At 38.3% G+C, this 25,485-nt stretch overlaps 1 long non-coding RNA gene across 1 annotated transcript; it reads left to right on the forward strand.

Moving 5' to 3' along the window:
* The first annotated feature begins 625 nt into the window (after positions 1–625).
* LOC115735076 lies at positions 626–20,172 on the forward strand. Its single transcript, XR_004014729.2, has 3 exons — positions 626–1,464; positions 17,905–17,910; positions 20,161–20,172. It is a non-coding gene; the product is annotated as an uncharacterized LOC115735076 (long non-coding RNA).
* Positions 20,173–25,485: the final 5,313 nt, after the last annotated feature.

Genomic DNA, 25,485 nt, shown 5'->3' on the forward strand with positions numbered 1-25,485 from the left:
CATTGGAGGAAATTTATACCAATTTGGGTTTTTTTTTGTGGTCAAAAAATTAATTTGGATATAAATTTGTCACAAGTATATCGTTTGGAATTTTCCGTAATATTAACCGTGAGCATATTATGTAAGCAAAAGCATCCTAAATTCTCTTTCTAGGGAAATCACGAAACAAAGATGCTGCTGAAGTCACCACAGAACATGAGATCTCAGTCTTTTAAAATAAAGAAAGGAGACGATACAAAGCGATGACGCTAAAAGGTCCGGCCTAATTCCCTTCGTTTTGTTTAACTGAAGTGGCTGATCTCACCCCCAAACCTTTCCAAGAAATCCTCTTTCCCAGAACAAGAAAGCTTGTGCCATAAATACCACAAATTCCAGGGGCCTAAATATAAAAAGAAAAAGAAAAAAAAAGCACTTGCTAACGAGTACTTTTTAAGACATTTGAGTTAAGCATATTTCATATATTTAACGGGGTTTCTCTGGAAATTCGTGAACAAGTTTCGCTAAAAAGGAATATGCCCTTTTCCTCCCCATAAAGTGTAAAAGCAGAGGGAGGCTGTGCTCGGATGTGGAGGGCATATCCTTTGGAAGATGCCGCCATTTCCAACACCAGAAAAGTGACACTGAAGTCACCTCCCTCTCTTATTGCTCTCATGACCAGAAGAACTCAAATTATGATGAATTCTTTTGCCTGCCTATATTTATACAGCAGCACGCTTTACTTCCTCAAACCCTCTTGAGTACGGCACGAAACTTCCCAAACCCACCATGTAGTGCTCCATTGGCTCTCTCCATAGCCAACCCCCCCTTGAATATGGAGTCGTTCAGGGGGTGGCTTTGGCTTCTATCTTAGTGTTGTTGCAGATGTTTCTGTTGCTGACTATGTTGTGTGGTGTGGGTGTGTGTGACCTTGTGTATGTGCGCTGGATCCTTAGGTCAGGGGAAAAAAAAATTGGGAGCTGCTCGTTTTGATCTGATGAGAGGAAGTTTTATGGGATCTCCCAAGATAGGGCAACCTTGCATCCTTTGGCATTTCCGGGTTCTTATCGGAACCCTTGTTTCCGTGTCTTTCGGGCGATTTCTCTCTGCAGAGGGAAGAAGCTACCATGGGGAGCCGAGTTCGACAGCCCACATTTGTTGCTTTTCTGGCTTCTTCGTGTTTGCTTCGAAGTGAATAAGAAGAATTGCCTGGAGTTAGCATTTTGGTCATGTATTTGCAGGCTTTTCTGGGTAGGGTTGGTGATGTTTTTATCATGAATAATGGCTGGATTTGGTATTGAATTCGAGCTTGTGATAATGATTGTCGTGTTTTAAAAATTGTCGAAACTGATGAAGAAATTAGAAACTATCTCATACTTTTGCTGCATCTGTATGATTCCATGAGTTCCTCTCTGGTCATAGTTTGCAACTTTGTTTTTTTTTATTTTATTTTGCAAAGTACATAGATGTTTAGGATCATGCTGGCCCGTTCATTTTTTTTTTCCCTTATACCATAATGTTGTCATGTCAAATTCTTATCTCTCAGACTAGTGACTAGGTAGCAGCTTAGTGATATGGACAAATTTTCGGGATGGGCTTATAGAAAGAGCAAAAAACAATCCGAGAAAATTCTAAAATACATCCCTGATTAGACCCACTTATCGAAAAAGTCCTCGAATGGAACTTGTTTCAAACAACTCTCCGATTGGAGCATCATGATCGAGATAATCCCCCCTCATCCCAGTGACCACGTGTCATTCATGTGCCCCTTTCTTGCCTTTGGATATGGGCCTTTTCATTCTAAACATGCATTTCTCCCAAACAAAACCCTGAAATTCCCAAATCCTTGGTCGAATAAACCCCAAGTCGAATTTGAGGGAGGAGAATGTGAAATCATGACTCTAATTAAAGCAATTGAGCGACTTCATATTTCAATCGAGCTTAAAAGTGAGTTGAAACCTTAAATCGAAAAAATTACATAAATCTCACTAGTTACATACTTTTTGCATGTATGATGGATTCCTCTTAGTACATGATTTCCTTAATCGAGAAAACGAAATTTTTTCCACTGTCCATGTAAATATTTAAACAAGGAAATGATCTTTTGAGTATGCGAGAAGGTAAATGAGGACTAAAAAGATTTGAACTCAATACCTATTCTAATACCATATGAGATTTTGTAGGACCATTGTCAATTGTTTTAAAAGTTTAAGCAATTAGGTGAAGACCCTGTTTAATATCTAATTATTCTATCATTAATAGCTTATCATCTTACTCTACAAACCAATTTTTTTGAACTTATTTATGTATGTTGACACCTAAATTTTGATTTTTCTTAAATCATTCATTTTTCATAAAATGAGAATTAGCTTTAATTCTCACCAAAAATTAATTCCGCATGCATTGCATATTTAATTTATGTTAATCATATATTATCATTTGCATCCAAGCTAGAAAAGAAGCAATTGAGCTTAAATTGATAGAAGCTGGACCGGACTTAGTTTGAAATTTTCGACTAAGGCATGAAATGGTATTGTCGAAATTTATCAAGCCATTTAGACTTATTTTTAGCTCAAATTGAACAATTCAAGCTTAATTAAATTAGAAAGGCTTTTGATTAAATGTCCATAATTTAGGAAAGCCTTAATTTGAGCTCGAAAATGTGAAGCAAGCCCAGGATTTAATAAGAAATTTCGGCCAAAGCATGGAGGGTGAGTGTGCCGAATTCTATAGTGGGTTTGGACCTAATTTCAAATTCAAACTAGACCATTTTGGTTATTTAATTAAGCAAACCCTTTAATTAATTATCAATTTGGTTAATTAGAGCCCGAGTCGAGCCCGAGATTGCACCATAAGCCCACAAGAGAGGAGAATTTCGGCCATTATCATAGTCACTCTCTCTTTTTCCGAAATTCATAATGTTTTAAGGGGATTGGACTCTCCGAAATTCAAATTAATTAAGAGTTTATTTAATTTGAGAGTCCTATCTTAGCTAGAGCTAGAGTTTTAATGGATTTGGACTCTAGAGATCTAATGGCTAATAATCAATCCTATCCTAGCTAGGATTACTAATCCTACGGTCAAGATCAACTCCTACTCCTACTAGGATTAGTAGATCAAAGTCTATATAAGCAACCCTTGGTTCAAGGCCAATGGGAGATTCTTCCAATTTTCGGCATTCACATTGAGAGCAAAAATTAGAAAGCATTCTCGAGAAAATTAAGGGTTGATTATCTCCCCCATGGTCGAGACTGTCCCCTAGGCCAACGACTCCCTCAAGAACAAACCGAGTTCGGCCAAACCCTCCACCATGCGTCCAGCACCGCGCACCACAGCCGGCGTCCTATCCAGCCTTGTTCCGCCATTGTTCAGCCACCATCCAGCTTGCCCGTGGTCCAGCGCAGCCTGGTTGTGCCCCAAACAGTCCACGCAACATCACCGACACTCCATCTAGGTTGGTTAGCTCACTGTCCAGCCCTTGGCGTCACCGATCAGCCTTGATTTGAGGTCGATCAGCCCCTATTTTGTCATTATTTAAAGGTCTAACTTTGTTACTACTTGTGTTAGATAATCCGGGGTTGGTTTGGCGATGAGTTGAGCTCAAAAAGCAGGTTGTTTTGGGCGTTTTCCTCAAGCGCGCATGCTGAAAATTTGGCTTAGAAAAGGTAAAATTATTTTACTTTTGATTGCTAAATCGTGCTTGTTTATTTAGAAACTCGCATTGATGTTCTTGCACCGTCTTGAGCATACTTGATTTGGGATAAAAGTTGGGAAAATTAAACCTTTTCTAATTCTATGGCTAAACCGAAAATTGAGTTGATTTGGATAAAAATTCTGATTTTTTTTTAGTAAGTTCAATTTGATCATGAAATTGTTTTAATAATCTTGAGAATTGATGTAATTTGATTGGAAACATTCTTTTCTCAAAGTTAAAAAAATTGTTCGGCACTTTTCTATGGTCTAAGTTGAATTGAAAAAAGATTGAATTTTTGGTGAATTAATAGAAGATTTTTCGGCTCACACACCCCTTGGCTGAATTTGCCATGCTAGCAGAGATCTTCGCTTTGAATTTTCACTTTGCGTTAGTTGAGTAGCCGTATCTGTGGTTTTTCGATGATCTTTACATGTTATAGATAAGGGTAGAGCTGAATGGGACTTTATCTAATTTTTTAGGATGTTTGAGTTGGACAGTGTCAAGTTTGTTTTGGATGATTTTTGGCTTTTCATAATTATCTCTAACATGTGAAGTTGGTTGGATATGTTTATCTTGTGGATTTTCTGAGATTATTTGATTTATGGATAAGACTAGAATTCAATTGGATAATTATTCAATTTTTTTTTTTAGAATTATCTGGAATTAATTTGCAAATCATAAGGATAATTTTCTCAAAATTAAAATCGAACTTTGGATGAGGAAAGGTGGACCCCACTTTCGAAATTCGGGCACCTCTTGCAATTTTCGAAAACTCTAAGTCAAAAGGTTGACTTTGCTTATTGTCTAGTCTTGTTTGTTTGATTTCAATATATAGTTTGCACAATTATAAGCAAACATGCCCATAATATCTGCTCCCTTGTGCCTTGATCATTCGGAAATTAAATTATATCTCCTTACCCATGATTTATGGAATGAGATTATAATTTGTATAGAATTTTGTAATCTACCTTTTGTATTAAGGGATAATGTCATTCTATAGTTCTATGTGCCTACCGACTCGAATCTAAGAATATGTAGCGGATAAATTCTACTCTAACTTTAACCTTTGGGGATGAGTGAATTAATCAGAAAAAAAATCAGAATTAAGGCATATTATGGGCATTTTTGTTTATCTTCATTCTTACTTTGCTTTAATATAGTTCATGTAAATAACCTTCATTTTTCTATTGTTAAACATGTCAAAAGTCCATTTTTATGTTATAAATAACATCTAATATAAGTTAGGCTTTGGGAAATCATTTTCTTAAGTTAAACTAGATGTTATCGCATTTTATGGCAAGTTTTCATAATAATCACCCTTTTATCCGAAAATACAAAAATTCATGGTTTTCGATTGTCACATAGTCAATTCCATTTTCTAAGTCATTCAATTCACATCATTAATCAAAAGGGGCTTTTCGTGAAATTTGGTACCGAAAGGGCATTAATTTTTTCAATTAATATAACCAAGTCTCCATATTCATTTTTTCTGGTTTGTAGGAATAAAATAGTTCTCCCGCTATTTTATTTAGGTTTATAATTGACCTACCAAGAACGATTAATGGCGGCTCCAATTGAATATTTTTTTTTATGAAATAAACCTAGGTTGTGGTTTGGTATGGGCTTGGGAGAGTCCAAATTAGGTTAATTAAAAATTAACCTGATAATCCATTAAGCTAAGGTTCCCAAACTTGATGTCGCGACAATGTAGCTTATGTATATTCAATTAATATTGATAGCTTATTGTTTTACTCGGAAAATTAATTTTTAATTTAACTTGTCTATGTAGTTTACGTAATATCCATTATATAGTTAATAAATTTGTTCCAATTGACCAAGATGCATTTAACCATCGGAGACCTTTTTAGATTTAGGATAAATTACCCTTTTGGTTTCCGTAGTCTTGCGGGAGTACAATGTGAATCTTTATGCTTTACTTTGCTACAAATTTACTCCTTGTAGTATTTCCTAGCGACATTTTAAGACATTCTATCGGGTTTTGTGTTTAAAACCCAACAATAATTGCTGAGTTAGCAAGTCATTCCATAAAAATGACAAATTTAGAACCATGCGTTATAATAATCCTCGTTTAATATTGCCATAGAATTCCAAAACTAGACCTCCAATTTGAGTTATGGTGATGAAGAATGGCTCTAAATCGGAGATTCCAAATGATGATGAAGAACAGATCTAGCTCTTATACCGAACAAATTTAGAGTATCGCTTTGATACAACAATCGTCTCAATACCAATTGGTGAAGTTGGGTCTAACTCTAATACCAAACTGATATAGAACGAAAGTGTATGCAAAAAGGAAAAACAAGAATCGTAGAAGTGGGAGAGAATATAGGGTGGCAAGAAAGGAGAGAGAATAAGAGAAAGATGAGGAGGCACCAATGTTAGACTAAAATTCAGAATAATTAACAATCCCGATTCCTCAATTCACAAACCAAACTCATAAAAATTGGGAACTAAATGCGGAAACATGAAGAGTAAACAAACATACCTCTAGCCATTGATAAAGACACAGAATACGAATGCGAATGTTGAACAACCGACGAAAATGAGTACCACTAGCAACTTGCCCCCCTCTAATACCAATGGTGTATGTTTTCTATTCTTAGCATACATTTTTTGTAGGTACGTTATTCGGAAAACCGACAACATGAAAAAACTGGTGTCATAATTGACCAGGGGGGTTTAGCTTAAATGACTCGTTTAAAAACTACCAGCCCCTTATAGATAACATCTCCCACCAAGATGTGATTGGGCGAGGTGGTTATCACGTAATTAATGTGCATAATATAATGTTACAATGTCAGTAATTATTAACTGAATGTGAGATCATACTACTACTATTATAACATCCTCCCACTTGATCCTAACAGTATCAATGAAATATTGAACCAAATACACATTAACTTCATACCGAAGACAAAACACATGAATCATGGCAACAAATCCTCTTAGAATGAGGATTATCTTTCACATATCACAATGCATCTTATCTTCTCAAAATTAACCCACATGTGATAGCATAACGTAATAAATAAACCCTAGTTTATTCCGGATCTACTTAATGAATAAACCTTAAGTTTATTCTAGGTTAAAATGACTGTAATTTTCATAATAAATGAATGTATACAATAGAATTGAGAAATGCATCATAACTGAATAAGAGTTTCATAAATTCATCCATACGATGAAAATCCTCATGACAGAACCTATTCCTATCTTAACCACATGATTCTCATAGCTCATTAGTGGTATGCCTTTAGTCAAGGATCAATTAACATCAATTAAGTGCTAACGCGTTCAATGACTACTTTGTTTTCTTTAACATGTTCCCTTATGGCTAAATACTTAATATCGATATGTTTACTTGGACTACCACTTTCGTGGTGTTTAGCCCCGATAATAGCGGCTAAATTGTTACATAATATCCTTAGTGGCCTAGAAATAGAATCCACAATTCTAAACGCCGGTATGAAACTCTTCAACCACATACCATGTAAGGTGGCCTCAAAATAAGAAATGAACTCAGCCTCCATAGTGGAAGTAGCAATCATGGTCTACTTTGCACTCCTCAATGACACGGCTTTGCCGGCTAACATAAAAATGTATCCATATGTTGATTTCTGAGAATGAACGCAACCAGCGAATTCCGAGTCCGACTAACCAACTACTTCCAAGCGATCGGTTCCTCTATATATACGCATGTAATCTTTTGTATCTGCAGGTACCTTATCACTTTCTTTTGCAGCTTTCCATTGGTCTATACTTGGATTACTCTGATATATATATATATCCAACATTCTCATAGCAAAAGCAATGTTAGGTCGAGTGCAAACCTAAGTATACATCAAGCTTCCAACAGCAGAAGCATATAGGATGTTGTTCATTTGTTCCTTTTCTAGATTATTCTTCGGGCACTAGTTCAAATCGAACCCATCACCCTTCATAATGGGTTCTATACTAGGTGAACAATATTTCATCCGAAATCTTTTCAAGACTTTATTGACATAGGTTTCTTGAGACAATGCTAAAATGCCTTGAGCTCTATCCCTATTAATCGTAATGACAATGACATAAGATTCATCACCCATATCCTTCGTGTCAAAATTCCTAGAAATAAATTATTTCATCTTATATAGCAACCCCTTATCATTGGTTGCAAGGAGAATGTCATCCACATATAGAACAAAAAAATAAATTTTGCTCCCACTGACCTTCCGGTATACACATTGATCCATGACATTCTCTACAAAACCGAATGAATAGATAACTTCATGGAACCTTAAGTACCATAGGTAGGATGTTTATTTCAAGCCATTTATAGATTTCTTAAGCTCACACACTAAATGCTCACTATTACTAGAGAAGAAACATTCTGTTTGTTCCATATAAACCTCCTCCTCTAATTCTCTATTGAGGAATTTCATTTTTACATCTATTTGATGCAATTCCATGTCAAAATGGGCAACTAATGCCAAAACAATAGGAAGAGAATCTTTCTTAGATATAGGAGAAAAGGTCTCTGTGTAATCAATTTCCTCCTTTTGAGTGAATCCTTTGGCAACGAGTCTAGCCTTATATCTTTCTATGTTGCCCAATGAGTCTTTTATAGTTTTGAAGACCCATTTACAACCAATGGCCTTCTTACCATCGAGCAACTCAACCAAATCCCAAACTTTGTTAGATGCCGTAGAGTTAATCTCTTTCTTCATGGTATTGTACCACAAATTAGAATTATCACAATTTATTGCTTGTACAAACATTTCAAGATCATTCTTAGCTCCCATGTTATCGTCGATTCTTGCGAGATACACAATGTAGCCACTAGGAATTGTTGATTTCTTCATTCTAATAGATCTTCTTAATGTTGTATCAACATTCTACTAAGGAGCATGTTGTTAAACTAGTTGTTCAATAGTTTCTAGTGATTGTTGAACAATTGGATCTCTTGGGTCAATATCAACAAGTTGTAAAGCTTCAATGATTGGTTGTTCAACAGCCGCTTGAAATGGAGGGGCATTATGAATAATAATCAATCTGGTACTTGAAGTGGAAGGTCAAGTATCTGAATGATCTTTCTTAGAAACAGGGTCTTGGATTCGATTGCTCACACTAATCAAGTCATTTTTAAGAAATTTCTCATTCATCAATTCCACAAACCTAGTGGGATGAGATGGATAGTAAAATATGTATTCCTTGGACTTTTTGGCATATCCAACGAAATACCCACTTAGAATCATTGGGTCTAACTTCTTTTCCTATGATTGTAGAATCTCACTTGAGATGGGCATCCCCAAACGCGTACATGTCGCAAATTCGATTTCTGACCTTTTAATAACTCGGAAGATGTATTTGGGATAACCTTGGTTGGAACACCAATTAATATATACACTGCCATCTTAAGAGCTTTAATCCATAAGGACTTAGGAAGTTTGGAGTTGCTAAGCATACTCCGCACTATATCCAATAAAGTTATGTTTCTTCTTTTTGCCACACCATTTTAGTCCGGAGAACCAAGCATGATGTATCGAGCAACTATCCTATGCTCTTGAAGAAACTTCGCAAATGTACCAGGTGCTTGTCTATTTTCAATGTATCTACCATATCATTCCCCACCTCTATCTAATATCATGATCTTAATTTGCTTAACGCATTATTTATCTACTTCGGCCTTAAACATTTTGAAGGCATCTATTCGTGTTTATTATGAAGCAAGTAGAGATACATGAAATGTGAGTAATCATCTATGAAGGTGATGAAATAGTTATGACCTTGCGAGTCCATATATGGACAACATATATCTATATATATGATTTCTAATATTTCGATACCCCTCTTGGCATTTTTTTTTTACTTGTTGGTCTGCATTTCCTTTATGCAGTCCACGGAAGTGTCACAATCAGTAAAATCCAAAGTACTAAGTACTTCATCATTTACCAATTGCTTAATTCTATCTATTAAGATATGTTCTAGTTTCCGATGCCACACCATAGACTATAGAGAAATCTTCATTCACAATACATTGTTTTATGCTAGTGCTATTATGAACATGCATCGCATTATAAAAAAACATTGTCTTGCAAATTAATTTGAAAAAGACCATCAAACAAGCTACAATTCCCAACAGTTTCAAATTTAAATGACAAACTAAAAGTTGAATTTGAAAAGTTAAAGGAATAACCACGGGGTAATAGTCTTAAAACAAAAATAAGTTTCTAGAAAAACTTGGAACTCCAAAGCCACTATTGAAAACTAATCACTTTGTCCCAATAGCTTCTAGATGCGAACACATCTTATTTACTAAATAGATGTAGTGTTTACCTCCCACTAGCTTCATGTGATTTTGAAAACCCCGTAAAGAATTTGAAATATGGATTATAGATCTACAATCAATCCACTAAGTGTTGTAGCTCATATCAGCCATATTAGATTCATAACAAACACAAGAGATTGAATTACCTTTCTATTGAGCCAAGCCTTAAATTATTGACATTCCTTCTCAATATACCCCTTCATTTTATAGAAGAAGCATATGGATTCATTTTTAATGTCATCTTGGAGATGTACTTTACTCTTTCCCTTATACTTACCTTGCCCATTTTGCCTTCTTTATGTTGCTAAATAAGCACTCTCTCCCACTACCATAAGTAGTCTTTCTTCCTCTTGAACACACATGGTCATGAGTTCATTAATTCATCATTTCTCCTTATATGTTATAAAAGATTTTGAAAGGTGCACACTAATATGGAAAAGAGTTCATAATGTAGCATACAAGGAAGGATTTAAGTATCTCAACCTCAAGATGTTTGAGCTGAGCCACAATGACCCTCATTTTCATAATGTGCTCACACACACCTCTAACACTAGTGAACCTCAATAATGATAACTTCATGATTAGGTTCATGGCATGTTGATACCTAATTTTGCTGTCCCCCATTAAATTTAATTTATTTTTTCCTCAAGTCATAAAATGAGAAAAAGGTTAAAATTGTAATTTGGCTATTTCTTGTCTTATTGCAAAATTTGAAAAATATAAATTAAGTTCAACTTAATATAAGTTTTTGTATAAAAAAAAGAATTGGGATCGGATTTGGCTAGGTTAGCCGGATCCATGCGGGCAACCCAGCCTCATATTTTCATTTCCTCATGCAAATGGGCCAGTGTAACGTAGGCTAGCATTTTGTTTTTTACTCTCTGTAGTTGGGCCAGGTGTAGGCCCGGCCTTCCCTCTGCCTTCTCTTTTCTCCCATGCACATCTCCCACAAGCCCAACCATGGCCATCTCTCTCTCTTCTTCCTCGTGCTCTCTTGCGATATAGGCATTGGCAAACTCTAGTTGTCCCGACATTCCCATCCACTTGTTTTTTGCGCAGCCAAGAAGCCTGCAAGCCGGATATTTATATAGCCTATAAAAGGTGAGCTTGAGCTGGAGAAAAGGTAGAAGCTTCGTGAGCAAAAAAATAGGAGAGAGAGAGAGAGAGAGAGAGAGAGAGAGAGAGAGAGAGAGAGAGAGAGGAGTCTCTTGAGAGGATCGAGAGAGAAATTCGCTGGGAAGGAGTGGAAAATCAAGCGTGCTCATGGTGGGGATTTGCTTCTACTAGCAATTTTCAACCACCATGCATCATCTATCATCCGTTTGAGCTTTTCTAGGTTGGTTTCCCTCGGCCCTTCTCTCTGCACCCTATTTTTGAGCTCATGAGCTCACCGACCAAGACCGCCTAGATAGTTGTCATGATTACCTACTTACTCTTGATTCTTACTATGATGGGTTTGTGCTTCGATTTTGTCTAGTTTGTGTAAGCCGAATGTCCAAGCTTCCTCCATTGTTTTGGTCACCAATTTTTCCTCGCCCGAGTCATTGCTATTTGGTTCAAATCGAAACCTAATTTGTGCTTGTTGTAGTTGACTTTTGCTCCTGCTTTGTTCATTTACCTGTTGTTTGTGTTGTTGTGGTCCAAATCGGGACCTAATCGGTTTATAAAATGCTGACATTGTTACGGCGTTCTCCAGCCAAGCCAAGTCGATCCGCCCGGCCAAGTCGAGTCTTGGAGTAGGTCCATGGGTGCCTGGGCTGAACGGGGTCCCCTCAAGGTAGAATGGCACCATTTTGGTCTCGCACAAGCGAGACGAAATAGCGCCATTTTCGATCTTTGCAAAGCTGCGTCGTTTTGGGTTTAACCTAGAACCGTGGAAACAACGCCAATTTTGGTTTTTTTTTTTTTTGAGGGGGTAAAGGTAAGAGATATATTAACTTTAACCAAGGCGCAACTATACAAGAGTAAAGGGAACCCGACACTACAAAAAAAAGAGGTCATGCACTTGTGATGACACTAGTGAGTGTCATTGAGAGTGCAAGAGTGTTGTGGATCCAAAAGAGGGACCAGAGTCCCTAAGGAAAGGGGAAAATGGCCAAAAAAAAAAAAAACTAGGCCAAAGTACAAACCAAAAAAGGTAGATGAGACGACCTTCATATCAACAAAAAATAGTCGGATCAATAGCCTAGTCGGCTTGCATCCTCCTGTTACGAGGGGTGTCTTCAACATGCTTGAAAGTTAATGCTTTATTCTTCATAACTTTCTCAAGATGCGTTTTAATGGCAAGCAAATAGAGAATCTGGTTATGGAACAATATATGGTTTCTTATCCTCCATATGATGTGGCAAAGGGCTCCAAAGGAGAAAGGGGCTAACTATTGGTGGAAGCTACGGCAATTGATATGCTACATGGCCCAATGCGGGTTGTCCCGCCAAGGCCTGTTAGACCACACAAGATTGCACTTGGTCACCCAAAAGGAAGCAAGGGTCGTGGTGTAGTGGCATTTGTAGTATAGATGATCAACACTATCCAGTCTGCATCGATAAAAGGTATACACAACATCCGAAATCCAATTATAACTTAGCAGTAGCACCTGGGTGGGCGATCGGTTGAGCGTGGCCAGCCATAAATGGGAGGAATGCCGAAGAGCAAGAGTATGATTCGAAATGAAGGTGTGTCACGGTACCACTTGTTCTCTCGGCCTCATGATATTCCAATATGAGGTAATGGAAAAATAACCAGACGAGTGACCAAGCCAAGTAAAGCAAACAGAACAGCGCTCGTCAAGGGATAAGAGCTACTCGGGCCACGTCTCAATAGTGGCCACAATATGTGATTGGCGACCCGAAGAGGCAAATACATTAGCAACCGTGGCTTTTCGAGGAATGACTAATCGGTAGATGTCCATATTAGAGAAAACTTTGTTAAACGGCCCACGTAGATGCCAAGAATCAAACCAAAAAGACACATTACATCAATCGCCCAATCGCCATCTAAAAAGATGCATAAAATCCACACGAAGATCTAGTGTCTTTTTCCACGCCCACGAACAAAATGTTGGCTTAGTAGCTATCCAAAAATTCTTGTTCTTTAGGAACGTGGAATGATTTGTACCATAAAGATTCCTTGTCGGTGAACAAAAGCCGGATATGCTTAATCATTACCGCCCTATTGCAATCAACAAGTCTCCTTATCCCGAGACCCTCCTCTTCTTTGGGAAGGCAGACGTCATCCCACGAGACATTTGCAACCCCAACACAAAGTCCTGGCCCCTTCCAAAGGAATTGCCTTAGGATTTGTACGATTCATGACAATACAACCTTAGGTAGTACAAACACAACAACCCAATAAACATGAATCGCATGTAGGATTAACTTGATGAGCTGAAGCTAATTGGCGAATGATAGAAAACGTTGAGTCCAAGATCGAGCTCTAGCCATTATCAAGTTCACCAGGGAGTCGCAATCTACTTTTGTCAACCTTGAGGCAATAATAGGGACACCCAAGTACCGAAATGGCAGTACACCTTCGTGGAAGCCAACGACATTGAGGATTGTTCCTTGTAGCTCCGCTGAGCCCCTAGAAAAGAAAATTTCACTTTTGGATAGATTCGACATAAGACCATCCCATGCCGAGAATCTATCAAGGCTGCCCTTCAACAATATAGCCGTTGTTAAGCTCGACTCCACAAAGAGTAATACATCATCAACAAAGAAAAGGTGTGTGAGCTGGGTAGGCTTGCACCTCCAAAAGTATTTAAAACCCTACTGCCGAGTCTTCAAATTAAGGATGCTTGTGAAAATTTTCATGACGAGAGTGAACAGATAAGGCAATATAGGATCTCCTTATCGAATACCCCTCCCAGCAGAGAAGAAACCATGCATTTCCCCATTAATAGCCACCGAGAATTTGGGAGTCCGAATGTCGACCATGATGAGCTTAGCAAATCTTCAAGGAATCCAAAGGCTCGCAATACCATTTCCATGAAATCCCAATCCACCGTGTCATAGGCCTTGCGAAAGTCCACATTTATAGCACTTTTTGGTAGGTATAGTTCATGATGAAATATGCTAAACAACTCCTAGGCAAGGAGAATATTATTGCTAATCCACCATCCCTTGACAAACGCATTTTGAGGGGGACTAACCAGCGTCGGCAGCACAGAAGCTAAACGATTAGCCATGATCTTGGCTATGCATTTATAGATAGCATTACAACAAGTAATCGGTCTAAAGTCATTCATGGCGATCGCATTGGGAACTTTAGGGACCAAGCATAAAATAGTAGTATTCACCTCACGAAGCAAGCTACCGGTTTCTAAAAAGTCCTTAACAGCCAAGAGAGCATTAGAGCCAACAATCTCCCAATGTGAGACAATAAGTTGCTAAACAGCAAGTAGGTCAATGATAAGGAGACCATTATTATCCGCAACCGATATGATTCTGTTCCGAAGATGTCTCTAGTTAATCGTATGGTGAAAATATTTCGTGTTTAGATCCCCTTCTTTGAACAAGAGAACACGAGATTTATGTTTATAGAAGGCTTCCTCTTGGAGTCGAAGTATAGAGAAGGATCGGAGAAGATTACACTCCCGATCAACCAGCATTTGGTTGTAAGGGTCCATCACCCGTGCATCTTGGATAGCGGTCAAAGCACATCTAGAATCAGAAGTACGAGCGGATATATCAGAGAAGGACTCCCTATTGAGCTGCTTGAGCCGACTCTTCGGACGCTTGAGTTTAGAACACGGAATGAACATAAGAGTCCCAACCACCCGACTATCCCAAACCCGAGAAACCACTATCATGAAAGACGGATGAGAGAGCAAGAAATTAAAAAACTTAAAAGGCCTTCTAGACATTATGAAGTTCATAATCCTAATTATAATGGGTGTATGATCGGATACCCCCTCGGCCAAAAAGGAGGCTTCAGAGTGCGAGAAATCATTGCTCCATTGAGCGTTGACAAGAACTCTATCAATCTTCCGTTGTTTCCTTGTGTCCCCCGAAGAAGTGGACCGCGTGAATTTGTGGCCTACATACGGAAGATCATCAAGTCCAACTCGGGTCAAGCATTCCCCGAACTCATTAAAAGCTGGCAACTACCGGGTTGAGCTTCCCACCTTATCGGAATGATGCCTTATAGCATTGAAATCTCTAGCTACGGTCCAAGGAAACGCAGCCAAAATCAAGCTAGTTTGGACAAGATCACTCCAAAGGCACCGCCTAGACACAAAAGTGTGTTCCGCATATATAACCGAAAGACCACGGGACTTATTGATAGCCGAGTAGCGAATATGGGTTAGAATTGCTTGAGATGAAGATGAAGACACAGCAACATCCACCAGCATTGGGTTCCAACCAACCCAAATTCTCCCTCATGGGAGTGATCATAATTAGCAACCCATCTCCAGTTTGGCACTAAGCTAGAAGAGATGTTCAAAAGGAGGGATTCTGGAACCTTAGTCTCGAGAATACCAATATAACATAAGTTGTTAGCACGAATCAAATTCCCGATTTCAGCTTGTTTTAAGGGGTCAACAAAACTCCTAATATTCCATACTCCTATAAACATTATGTACAAAGGAGGGAAAGGAGTTACCGTCTCTTATGGCCACCATACTTCTTGTTGTTGTTGTTTAGTTTGGCCCCTTTACCAATATTAGGGCTATTCTCCGAGTTGAATTCAGGTGAAGCATCCATCAACGGGGGTTGCATCTCAACCGATTGTTTCACTAGGGGCGTCTTCGTCCGGACAGCATTTGTATCACCTTTGCGGATAATTGGGGTGGCCTATAGGAGGTTGTTCACCTCCTCGGTACCTATATTGCTAGCCTCTACCTCCGCTTCATCCTCTAATTATGAGGAGAGCACCACTACTCACCGAATATTCACTGGAGGTATATTGGATCCCGCCACTTCTTAGGTCTTGGGGTTAGCACTATTAGCTACCAACAATCCTTGTTTATAGCCCATATTGGGATGCATAAGAGCATCGGGGATAGCAGGTTCCGTTGGTGGCTAAGTAATCGAAGAATCGGTAACATCCGAGTCCTTGCGGCCCGAAATTATGGCAGGTTTTCGGCTCTTCTTATGGTGGACTTCCTCCCACCTCTCTTTGGGTTGAGGGGGCTCAGGTTGAGAAAGTACAGCAACTAGTGGGATAGCCGGGTCCTCATTGACTGGCGAAGCATCCGGTGGGGCAGCCAAGTTTGCATTGACGGACGGTGCATCCGTTGGGACAATCGGATATACGGGGCCGGGGGGCAAGAGTGGCCAAAAGTGCCATAACTAGCACAAGATGAGGGCATCCGTTCACAGCCTACTTTCACTGTGCAAACATCACCATTTAGCCGTACCTAATTAGATTTACACGAGGGCCGAACGGCCTTAATTTCTACACGGACTCGGGCATAGGATATCCTCTTCATACTCTCCGTTTGAGAATCCACATGTAGTGGCTTGCCAATCACACTAGCAATAGAACCGATTCTAGGAGCCAACCACGGATCGTAGGGAATGTTTCACAATCGAACCCAAACCAACAAGGTGTTGTATTGATCCCGCTTTAAATCCATGAAAGGCTGCCATTACCAAAGAATGAGATGCATTCTTGCGATGGTTAAGGGACCATTATCAACAATCTTACGACGAAACTCTTTATCCGACAAACGGAAGAAGTAAAACCCCTCGTTATTAGCCATGACTTCCGTTAAGTGATTCCCCTATAGTTGTTTCGTGATTGATTCAATGAGCTTAAAGGGGAGTTTTTTACCCATATAGTACCCCACGGGCACTTTCTCCATCTGCGGTCGGTCACCCCAAGTATCTCCTCCGAGATATCGACTATAATTTCATTGTCAATAATGGACAGAGGGATATAAGTAAGCTCATACCCCTTAGTAGCCGAACGGGACCATGGCGGACCGGGAATGCTGAGTCTGCCGAGTCTGGTGTTCTGCCGCACTAGAAGCTCGAGCGGGTTGAGGCGATTTAGAGAGAGCCCTGCTGCGGCTTCTCTCGTGCCTTTTAGGTCGAGAGACCTTCGAAATCCCAGCTTCAGCCATTGCATTCCCATTTCTATTTGCAACAATTGTCAATTTCCATTTTACTTCAGCAGGAGACTCCTCGGCAAGAGTTTCATGGAACTCCGAGCTTGATGTATCTCCACCAACTCCTAGAAAGGTGCTAGCGGTTGGTAGGGAGGTCGTAGCACTCCTTGGTTGTTGAGCCCTTGCCTTGGCAAGGGGCTGCCGCAAGGGAGCGACTCCCCTATTCTCGGACTTTGCAGACGGACCAGCCATGGAAACCCTAGCTCAAAGCCGTCACACAAGCCAAAAGACTACTCCATTCAAAGATCCCAATGGTGAGGCTGGAATAGGAGGTGAGGTGACTCAAGGATCCAAAATTCAGGCAAATCCAATGGGTGGATCGCTAGGAATGGCCACCGGGACAGACCCGTGAATAGTACCGGGCGGGAGAAAGTTGAGAGCGTTTCATATGCATAGTACCAGGTGCATGGAAAAAGTCTTTTTTTATTTTATTTTTTCAAAAATCATAAAATGCTTTAGAAAATCTATAAAAAGATAAAAAAAAAATCCAAAAGAAAAAGAGAAAAATTGGAAAAATTAGAAAAAACATTTCATTGCATGTTTAACCTAATTTACATTTTTAAGCTCTCACTTGGTGATGATGGTCGACCAATGTCCAAGTCAATCTAATTTATGTATACACAATCATGTCTTGGGTCTAGCATTCAGTATTGTAACTAATATTGATTGGTTTGTATGTTTACATTCCAATCTGTAGTTAGCCGCCTTTCATACCTTGAGTGTTTATTACAGCATTGTATTTTGATAAATTGCCTATTAATCTCTTTCCTAGGCATTAGGGTCGGGATCAAGTAGGTAATTGTACGAAAATGTCAAAAAACAGTATGCGTGATCATTTAGCACCGGCAAGATACATGGTGGCTTTGAATGACAAGCACAATGTGTAGCCACCTTTGGATATATTGATTGGTTTGGTATCGAAAGGACGCAAATAAGCTAACTAACATAAATAAGTCCCCAAACCTAGATTTTCTGGTTGCACTAGAATTGAGATGACACTCTCATGTCTCGATTGATATTGCGACCTAAAATAAAAAAATTCCATATTAATGGATTATTAGGTTAATTATTCGACTAACTTAATTCGGACTCTCCCAAACTATATCAAATCGCAACTTAGGTTCAAATGATTATTATGCAAAAGAATTTAAGTTTCGGATCCACCACTAATCATTTTTGGTAGGTTGATTAGAAACCTAAATAAAGTATTCAGGAGAAACACTTTATATCATGCAAACCAGAGATTAAATGAGTTTGGAGACTTGATTACGTTATTTTTTCAATTAACGCCTTTTCGATAGTCATTTTTCATAAAAAAAAAAAAAAAAACTTTTGATTTGGCCAATGGATTTAATTTTTTAGGTGTTTTCTTTTTATTAAATGCAATGCTAATGCAGCTAACCTATATGACATGGCAAGGGATGCCATAACATAACATATGCATGAATGACGTGGTGAATATGCAATCTAAACTATATGATATGCCACATGAATGACATTTTTGGTATTTTGTATGCATTTTCGGATTTGTAAAAATAGAAGTAAAAGAATACCCTAAAGTGAGATAACATCCAATGTTATGTAAGAGATTGATTTCTCAAAGTTTTAAATTCTAACAGGTGTTATTTTGCATGCAAAAGTATAGAAAAACATGTTTTACCTTAAGAAAAGGTGTGAAATATGCCAAAGATATGCAAAAGTTCATTCAAGGCAATTTAAATATTTGAACAATCCAAAATAGGAAAGAAAGATATATCAAACCATCAAAAGATCAGAATTTTTTTGGATTAATTTTCCTAATCTGAAATTCCAAACAATCTTGTGGATTGTGCTTGTTGATGAAAGACTCAAGGACTTAAGAGTCATGCACGGCCGTGCTTAGTTCATTCAAGGCAATTTAAATATTTGAACAATCCAAAATAGGAAAGAAAGATATATCAAACCCTCAAAAGATCAGAATTTTTTTGGATTAATTTTCCTAATTTGAAATTCCAAACAATCTCGTGGATTGTGCTTGTTGATGAAAGACTGAAGGACTTAAGAGTCATGCACGACCATGCTTAGGCTCACTCGGACTTTGGTTGGGGCACGGCGCAAAAGTGACCGGCGGCATACGAGGTCAAGCGAGTCGTAGCATGACGAGGTGCAAACTTGAAGTCGTTTGAGCGTTGATAGATAGCAAAAGTTTCTTCTTATTTTAGCACAAAAACACAGTTAATGGCACGAATCAACAACAAAATTGCAACCAAAATAGCACGGAAATTACCTATGAAAACTGAACAAAATCAGCACTGAATAATCAGCTAAAATGGCCCAAAATAAGTCCTTTTTGGACCTGAACAGCAGCTAGATATCCCATGAGAAATAAGCAAATCAGCCTTAAACCTAGAGTAAAAATTTTGCACTAAACCATGGTTAGAAACAGGTTGAATATCGCCATTTTGGACCCCGGACAGCAGCGAAATAGCCCCTAAACAACGGCGAAACAACACCAAAAAAACACCGTAGGAGCAACAGCTTGGGACAGTGGGGTTCGGTGCTCGGCGGAGGGTTGGACAGCAATGGCAGCAGGCTGGTGGACGCTACGACAGCGAACGGGAGAGGCAGGAATAGCTGCAGTGACGGCACGGGCTTGGATAGGACTGCAGCAGCATTGGCGGAACCTGGATAGCGAAGCAGCAGCAGTGGCGACGGCGGACGATGCGGTTGAGGCATCGGGTAGAGGTAGTACGCGAGGAAGGAGGAAAGCTTCAACCCTCGGGAGGAAAACTCTCAAACTCCTTGAGGATGCTTTGCAATTTTCTAAGCACTAATGTGTGATAATTGCCGTCCCATTGACCCTAGCCTTAAGGTTGCTTATATATACAATAGGCTTACAAGACAAGGGCTTAAGGTTTCTAATTTTAACAAAATAACCCCAATACTAAATTCTGATTTTTCATAAATCTTAAAGGGCTAAATTGACCAAATTGATTTTATTTTCCTCTAAAAATTTTGGCCAAACCTTGTAGGCCTAAGGCCAGCCGAAATTTACATGACATGCAGGCTTAGTGTGCATTTTCTAGGCTCAATTAGGCTTTCCTTAATGAACTATCAATTAATTAAAAGCCCGATCTAAATAATAGGCTAAATTAATTCCGAAAATAGGTCCAAGCCTGCTTGAGAATTTCGGCACTTCCCTCTAACCTTGGCTGAACATGTCTTGCGAGCCTTCGGTCCACCGCTCGTCAATTTTGCTTAAATTTTCTTTCCGTCAATCTAAGTTAATGCGAATGCAATGCATGAATGTTAAAATTAAATTAGAAAAATGACTTAATTATTTTTATGAGAACTAGAGTTAGTTCTAATTTTATGCAAAAATTAATGATAAAAAAGGTAGTCAAAATTTAGGTGTCAACAATTGGTTTCTAACTAATCCCAAGAGGTTAGTGGCGACTCGTAATAACTTTTTAGGTTGCTAATCACAAAATGAAATCCAACGTCACGTAAGGTAAGACTTTGGAGAGTCCACGCCTAGATTGATAGGCAATATCTCTAAACCCACTGGATCTCCGGAAAAGGCAAAGACAAGTTGCGACATGGCATGAGCCTTTTCTAAAGATGCAAATTGCACAGCAATAGTCGTTGGCAAAGTTTTGGCATTATTATACTGAGTGACTAAACCGCGAATACTAGTAGAAAGTTTAGTCCTTATGAACATCACACTAAGACGGTTGGACCGCTCCCATAGTTCATAAAGAGTAACTTCAGCTGGAGTGCTAGTTTTGGATGGAGCAAGCGATTCATCTTTCTAAATAGCATAATTAATGTTCATGCACTCCAATTGGAGAATTAATTCCTTCCAAACCTTTTAATTGTCACCATTTAGTTCGGGAACATTAATATTCACAAGTGGTAAAACTGCATAATAAACAAAATAAGCATCCTTATGTCACAATATTTTAGGCATATTCACTTCATTCATATTTTCCAAATGCAGAACATGTCATATAATATGAATCAAATAACATAAAAAAATTGTATGTGGACTAAGTTTCTAATTTAAATAGATTCACCATTACTACATGATGAAACTATCATATTATATTCCTTTTCCTAGTCCTTGTACGGAAATTAAGAAAAATAATTTGGTATTTCATCTTAATTAATCATATTAATATAATGAAAATTCTTATGGGATAAAATTCAATATATTAATATAATTAATTACAAATAAATTTCATTTTCTATATTTGATCCACGGGCTCTTAATATATAATTTTTAATATTATTAAAAATGCTGTGGCTAATATCTAATTAATTAAAAATATATAGATCACTAGACATTTAATTTCTTGCAAAATATTCATAGTATTGTGTGTAAAGGCAAAATAGTAATATTAAGTGGGTAGGGACTGAATTGTAAATTAACTAAAGGGATAAAATCATAAATTAACTGAGTGGGGGTCTAAACGTAAATTTCTGGCAAAATTAGGGGCAATTAAAGCATCCGGGGGAAAAAATCATAAAATCAGTCGCGGGGAAACTATAAATCCAACTCAAGGGCAAGGGAATAGAAATTTTAGCTCCCGGGAGGTAAAATCGTAAAATCTTCTGAACATGCGCGGGTAGAATGGTAAATTTGCCTCGCGGGTGCATGTGTGAACTGCACAATGCAAGGGCTATTGCCATGTGCATGCATGGCACACGCTATGCAAACTTCCCTCTTCGCGTACGAACAGTTCCTTCTCACAGTCTCCTTCGCCGATTTCGCTGCCCCTTTCACCGTCCGATCCTCCTCTAGTAGCCTACCATAAAACCAAATTAATTTGTAGGTCCAAGAATCAACAAAACGTTGAAGAAATTTGCCTAGAATTGAGCAAGAATCTGTTCAGGCAGGCTTCCACCACTCAATTAGCCTACGGTGAACAATCAAAGGCCGAGATATCTTGGGGATTTTGTTCCCCATGGTGATGCAACCATATTGGTCCAAAGCCGAGCCGTGTTTCACCGTAATTTGGCCGGAATCGACAATTTTTTCTCTAGCCAGAAAATTCCCAATATAAATTTATCCAAAAATCCACGAAAATTGCACACAACACATGATAATTCAACCAAAACAAATGCTAAACATCAAGGCAGAGGTTCTGAAGCTTTGATACCAAATGTTAGACTAAAATTCAGAGTAATTAATAATCTCAATTCCTCAATTCACGAACCAAATTCATGAAAATCGGGAACTAAACGTGGAAACGTGAAGAGTAAACGGACATACCTCTAGCCATTGATGAAGATGACGTATACAAATGTGAGCGTTGAACGACCGGCGAAAATGAGTGTCACTAGCCAATTGTCCTCTTCGAAACCGATGGTGTGTTTTCTATTCTCAGCGTACGTTTTATGTAGGTATGTTATTCACAAAATTGACGATGTGAAAAAGTTGTCATCATAACTAGCCGGGGTTTTGGCTTAGACTGTTAAAAACTATCAACCCCTTATAGATGACATCTCCCATCAAGACGTTAATTGGATGAGGCGGTATCACGTAACTAATGTGCATAATATAAAGTTAATGAATGTAAATATCGGTAACTATCAACTAAATGTGAGATCATGTTATTATATTATAACAACTAAATCTCCAAAACAAATAAAAAGTCTCAATATCAATTCATAATCAAAGGCTAATCGAAATGTTGTAATAATACTGATATTTAGAGTGTAATCAACAAACCTAATTTGCTAGTCAGATAAATTTTAGAAAGTAAACACTATTACCTAAAATCCTAATAAGATAATAAGGGTATCTAAAAATTAAGAACATTGAATCAAAATTTAATGGTGTAATATTTAAGTTTGTATCATTCTCCCAATCGAGAAGAACTTGACTCTGATGAGTTGCATTGATGCCCTTTTCTACCAAGTCGAGTAATAAAATTGCTTTACATATGGGAAATTGTGTGACCGCCCTTTCCAAGTAGTCAAGTTGGGGTGACCTTGTAGTTCATACGGGGTAGAGACGATTTGGCCGGTTCATTGATTTTTTTTTTTTTCTGTTTGTCATATTTCACTCATAATGTTAAAGGGAAATAGTGCATCAAACTACTTGCATTAGCACCTACTCGTATAGCAATATCAATCACGGTGGCGGAACGCTAATATGTTTTCAACCCTAAGAAGAAAGCTCCAAACACAACATCCTCCGACGTAGTTTTCCATAGTCAATATTGTTCTCAAACTTCTATATGACATTATTGTATTAAAAACTTTTATAACGACAAAAGCAAGGAAATCAAAAGACCCAAATTCGCAAGAATAACTTTGAATAAAGGATTTTGTTTATTTGATGACTGACAAGTAATTTCAAAATAAATCAACAAAGAAATTTTAAGAACTGATTTTTCAATTTCATCAAATTCATACATTTCAAAGAGGTTTGAGCGTTCAGAGAATAAAAAAACATTGGGACCCGACCAAAAAAGAAAACAGGAGTAAGAAATTTATTTTGAGTAATGAATGGATTGACAAAGGATTTATTGTCAAGTTCTCTAGGGGGAAAGATCTGAAAGTTCTCTCGTATTTGGAAACAAGTGGCTTGGACGATGAAATCGGAAGGTGAGGCATAGTTACACTTCTCTCGGGAAATGTTTATGCTTAACAGTTAACAATATGTTTTTTGTTGTATTTAAAATGAACATGTATGTCGGACTAGAGATATAATTAAACCCCCTCATCTCCCAAAAACCCTTCTCTCTTGTGAAGCTCTCGTGTAGGCTCTCAGCTTCAGGTTTATGCAGCCGAGAGCCTACTTAGTTTCTATTTTTTTTTCTTTGATTGATTTTTTTTCTCTCTCAATATACTTTGGGAGTTTGTGTGTAAATAAATTTTTGCAGCTAATCTTGGGTGAACGTGGAGATCAATTCGGCCATTCGTCTAGTCGACAACTACCGAGGAGGGTGTTAATGATGTGGCTTCACAACCTCTCCGAGATTAGGTCACTCTCCTCTCCCGATCTAGATATAGGTTAAGATCTAGGGTTTTACTCTCCTGAACTAGATTTAGATATAGATCCGAGAGTTACTTAGAGGTATTTGATTTGTGTTCTTTCAACATATTGACATTGGTATCTCTACAAGATAATGGTGATGAAGATATTGAACTTAGATGAGCACCACAAGCATATGCAAATGGAGTGGGGGATCTCGGCGTGTAGTCATCACTAAATCTGATAATAGGCCGCTGATCTTTTATGGAGACAGATCTGTTTTTGAGAGATGAGAGTGTGCTTTTAACTGCAGCCTGTACTTTGTTTTTTGCTTTGTTATGTAGTTATTTAGGATTTCCTAGGCTTAAAAGTATTTTCTGTACCTCTAGAGTATTATTTCGATTAAAAAAGAAGAAGAAGTAAACATATATGTACTTTCTCTCACATGATGACATCTAAATCATGTAAACCTGGATGGCCAAGAGTAATGTGAGTACCTTTAGTCAATACTATATAACACCAAACAAATTCAAAATAATGAGCGGACTTAATGGGGATTTGACACTTTTCGGGGATAACCAGAACTACTCTCATTAAGATTTCATTTATTTCACGGAGAATTTTTTTTTTTTTAAATTTCTCATTTTTCTGTGTTTGGATCGTTTACATTGACACCTAAATTTTGACGATCCATGTATTAGATAAAAAATTAGGAATCTACCCTGGCCCCTAAACAAAAAACTATTAGTCAAGTTGCATATAGGCATTTGAGCATTTGCATTAGTAGTTAAGCCGATATAGTTTGCGTATTGATTGGATCAGCGGAAAAAAGGCTCAAGTGAATGATTTCGAGCTTAATTTAGCTAGTTGAACTAAGCTAGTGGTGAGGAAAATTCGGCCAAGTCCGTTAACATTATATGGCCGAAATTTGCATGGCAAGTTGGAATTTATTTAAAATAAACCTAGAAAGCTATTAAACTGGGTATATTTAGTCACTTCCGGCACAATGTGAGAAGAATATTCATACCAAGGAAGTAGAGTGGTGGCAGTGGTCAAATAATCAAGTGAAGACAAAGGGTGGCGTTCGTATACGAACATTGTGGTTTGCTCGCTGGAGTTCCTTCGACGCACCCACTGTGTTTGCTGCCGCCTTCTCCGGCGCGTGCCAGCCGCCCACCACCGTGACTGGTGCCCTCGTCGAGTCCCTTCAAGTTGGTTTCCAGTGGCGTTGATAAGCGTTCAGTAAATGACGGCCGCTCGTGTAGATTAGTCAATCAAGTCGGTGAAGGTCCAGTCTTCGTACAGCTCTGGCCACACCTACGGTAGCAGAGTAACTAGTCAACCTTCAGTGATTTTTGCAGGTATTTCTAGCCATCCCACCAGCCCCAAGCGCTCCGTTGGCTGCCGATGCT

The sequence above is a fragment of the Rhodamnia argentea genome, chromosome 10 (genome assembly GCF_020921035.1).
Source record: "Rhodamnia argentea isolate NSW1041297 chromosome 10, ASM2092103v1, whole genome shotgun sequence".
NCBI classification, from domain to species: Eukaryota; Viridiplantae; Streptophyta; class Magnoliopsida; order Myrtales; family Myrtaceae; genus Rhodamnia; species Rhodamnia argentea.